This window comes from Cynocephalus volans, unplaced genomic scaffold (assembly GCF_027409185.1).
Source record: "Cynocephalus volans isolate mCynVol1 unplaced genomic scaffold, mCynVol1.pri scaffold_199, whole genome shotgun sequence".
Lineage (NCBI taxonomy): Eukaryota > Metazoa > Chordata > Mammalia > Dermoptera > Cynocephalidae > Cynocephalus > Cynocephalus volans.
Window position 1 is genome coordinate 38,234 of NW_026902449.1, and position 4,506 is coordinate 42,739.

Here is a 4,506-nt window from a genome sequence, read left to right on the forward strand (position 1 = left end):
TAAACCAGAATTCCTATAAGCTAGATGCCAGATGCACGTGCTGTTGCTTGCTTCTGTAAGTTATCCTCACTTCCAAATGGGCAATCTTGCATCTGACTTTTTCACGGAGATTTTCACCTGTGTCTTCTGAGTGTTTTGAATGGCCATTCTAGTGGTCTTTACTCATAGTGTCTGGACAACAAAAGGAGTTTGTGTTGTATGCATTTCTATATTGTTCTGCTTTGTCTCCCTGAGTTTAACTTGATTCTTAATAGTGAATTCTGTGTTAAGTCTCTTTTCTGGAGATTTTCAAAGAATCTTCTCTGACATTGTGTCCATTACTGTTTTCTTATGCATTTCCCATACAGTTTCCTAGGGCTATGGTTAGCCTTAGGGTTAGCGATATGTTTAGTGTTAGGGTTTAGGGATAGCGTGAGGGTAAAGTTAGGGTTTCAGTATTCCTTGAAGCTACATGCCAGCTCTACATGGTGGTGCTTCTTTTCATGTAGTTTACCTTTGTTCTATGTAGGTTTCTGCAACTCTCTTTCACAGGGTTTTTGAAGGTATCTTCTCTATTTATCCAATGCTGCTTCTAGAATTCTTTGCTAATACACATTTCAAACCAGTATTCCCAGAAGCTACATTTGAGTTTCAGTGGGTGGTGTTTCATTTCATCTTGGTAAACTGTTTTCTAAACAGGAAACCTCCTGTGACTCTTTTTCACAGACATATTGAACAATATTTCTGACCATGTATCGAAGTCCGGTGCAATGTGTTTTCCCTTAGCAGTTGCAATTCAGAACTCCTGCGAGCTCTATGTGAGTTTTACATAATGCTGCTTTGACTTAAGCTTTATTTTCAATTGGGAAACTTGCATGACTCTGTTTTATGGAGAGTTTCAAGGAATCTTCTCTGACTTTTTATCCAGTGCTGCTTCCTGAAGGTATTCCAAATAGGTAGATGGGAGGTCCAGACTGTGTTGCTTGCCTTAATGAAGTTAAACTTCATTCTAAATGGGAAACCTCCTGTGTGTCTTTTTCACAGAATTATTCAACAATGTTTTCTCACCATGTATGTAAGGCCATTACAATGGGTTTTTCCAACAGCCCCTGGATATCAGAATTCCTGCCAGCTACAAGTGTGTTCCACATAACGCTGCTTTGTTCCACTGATTCTGAATGGGTAATCTGTGACTATTTTTCGTAGAGATTTTTGAGGAATCGTCTGTGACCATATATCCAATGCTGCTTCTTTAGTCCTTTCCCCATACACATTCCAAAGAAGAATTCTTGCAGGCTACATGCAAGATGGACATGGTGGTTCTCTACTTTCATAAAGTTAAACTTTTTTCTAAACGGGTAACATTCTGCATGTCTTTTTTGCAGAGATATTCAGCCAAGTTTTCTGATCTTTGATGAATGGCCCTTCCAATGTTGTTTTCCTGTAGTCGTGGCAAAACAGTACTCCATCAAGGTATTTGTGAGTGCTGCATTCCACTGCTTTGTTTCTCTGTGTTAAGCTTGAATCTGAATGGGGGACACTGTGTGACTCTTTCACAGAGATTTTCAAGGAATGTTCTCTGACCGTATATCCAATGCTATTTCTAGAGGCCTTTTCCCATGCACATCCAAACAACTATTCCTATAAGCTGGATGTAAGATGAACATGGTGGTGCTTGCTTTCATTAAGTTAAACTTTATTCTAAACAGGCAAACTTCTCTGACTCTTTTTCAGAGAGATATTCAACAATGGTTTATGACTGTGGATGAATGGCCTTTCTAATTGGGTGTTCTCATAGCCACAGCAATGCCAAACTCCTGTGAGCTATATGTTAGTTCTAAATACAACTTGTTTCATTGAGTTAACCTTGATTCTGAATTGGGAACCTTGTGTGACTAAATCTCTTTCACAGTGATTTTCAAAGAATCTCCCCTCTTATTATATCCAACGCTGCTTCCATACACATTTTCCATGCACTTTCCTAGGGCTAGGATACAATTAGACTTTAGGGTTAGGGTTAGGTTTTCAGAATTCCTTGTAGCTACATGCAAGTTCAACATGGTGTTGCTGCTTTTCATAAAGTTAAATTCATTAATAGTGATTAACCTACTGTGAGTTTTTCTCACAGAAATATTCAGCAATGTTTTCTGATTGTGGGTTTGAAAGCCTTTCCAATCGGCTTTTTCCATAGTGGCTGCAAAGCTGAACTCCTTCATGCGATATGTGAGTGGTACATCCTGCTTTTTTGTTTCACTGAGTTAAGCTTGTGAATGGGGAACAGTGTGTGACTGTCTTTCACAAAGATTTTCAAAGAATCTTCTCTGTCCATATATCCAATGCTGCTTGTGTAGGCCTTCCCCTGTACATATTCCAAACCAGAAGTCTTGCATTCTTGGTGGGAGTTTCACATGGTAGTACTTTTATCTATAAAGTTAACCTTACTGCTGTCCTGGCATCCTTCTGTGAGTCTGAAGTCAACTAAAAGAAAGTATAAGATGTCTGAAATCAATCATAAGAAGCATCATGTCAAGTATAAGATGAACAGCCTGTTTCTCAATAGAAACACTGTTAGGAAAGACTGGGGTGATATATTCAAAATACTAACTAAAAATATTTCTAACTGTAAATCTCAATGCATTAAGGCTATCCCTTTAATAACGAAGGATAACTAGTACATTTCCCATACAAACAAGGACTGTGGGAATTCACCACAATGCAACCAGCCCAAAAGACAAACTCAAAGAGGGATAGGGATTCTGAAAAACAATAAACTCTACAATGAATACATAAGAAAGAACAAAACATACTAGTAGAAAATAAATTCAAACTAGAAAGAGAAAGAAACATTATCTAACAACCTCAAAAAAACTGAGAAACATGGAAAAAAACAGTGAAAGGGGAACCAAGAAACAGATATTTAAAACATTGAAGCAAAAATCAGTGAAGTGCCAGGAGTAAGCCAATATCTTTTAATACTAACTCTTAATGTAAATGGATTAAATTCACCCAAGAGACTCAGACTGACTGGTTGGATTACTAAGCTATACCCAAATATATGTTGTGGTCAAGAGACTTATCTTAACTGTAAACACACTCAGTGATTAATATTGACAGGATGGAACTAGGCAAATGGAAAGCAAAAATGAGCAGAAATGGCTCTTCTTAGATACAGTAGACTTTAAACCAAAAGCCATAATAAGAGAGAAAGAAAGCCACTATACATAAGAGTGTATATTCAGCAACAATACATACCAAACATAAATGTAAGTGCACCAAACACGGGAGCCCCCAGATATATGAAGCAAACACTTTTAGACCTAATGAAAGAGATTGACCCCCAATACAATAATAGTTGGTGACCTGAACACCCCTATCTCAACATTAGACAGACCATCTTGACAAAAATCAATACAGAAACACAAGATCTAAACCATACTTTACACCATATGGACTTGGCAGACATCTACAGAAGATTTCATCTAAATGCCACAGAATATACATTCAATTCATCAACACATGACATTCTCCAGCTTAGACCACATTTTGGTCACAATTCAAGTCTCAACAAATTTTAAGAAAATGAAACTGTTTCAAGTATCTTTTCAGACAACAAATGGTTAAAACTAGAAATCAATGACAAGCAAAACTCTGGAAACCATAGAAACACATGTAAATGAAAAAACATGCTCCTGAATGATGTGTCTAAGCAAATTAAAGAGGAAATATCAAAAAAATTCTTGAAACTAATGAAATTAAAGATGTATCATACCAAAACTTATGGGATACTGAAAAAGCTGTGCTAAGAGGGAGGTTTAAAACAATAAGCACTTATATCAAAGGAATAGAAAGATTGCAAATCAATACTACCCTTCAGAGAACTAGAAAAAGAACAATCCAATCTCAATATTAGCAGAGGGAAATAAATAATTAAGACCAGAACAGTACTAAATAAAATAGAAACTCCCCAAAATGAGACAAAGATCAATGAAACAAAAAGTTCATTTTTTGAGAATGTAAAGAAAATAGACAAAGTATTAGCAAGGCTAACTAACAAAAGAAGAGACAAGGCTCAAATAAGAAAAACTGGAAATGGAAAAGGAACCTTACAACTGATAACACAGCAATACTAAACACTACCAAGACTGAACCAAGAAGGCATGGAAAATCTGGCAAAGTAATCAGCAGTCTCCCAACAAAGAGAAGCCCAGGACTGGATGGCTTTACTGCTGAATTCTACCAAAAATGTAAAAAAGAATTATTACCAACTCTCTTCAATCTATTCCAAATATTGAAATAGTGGCCATTCTTCCAAACTCCTTCTATGATGCCAAAATCACCATGACACAAAATCCAGGCATAGTTACAACAACAAAAAAAGAAAACTATAGTCCAATATCTTTGAAGAACATAGGCACAAAAATCCTCAATGAAATATTAGCAACCAAAATATAGCACCACATCAAAAAAATTGTACACCATAATCAAGTGGGATTCATCCCAGGGATGCAAGGATGGTTCAACATAAAC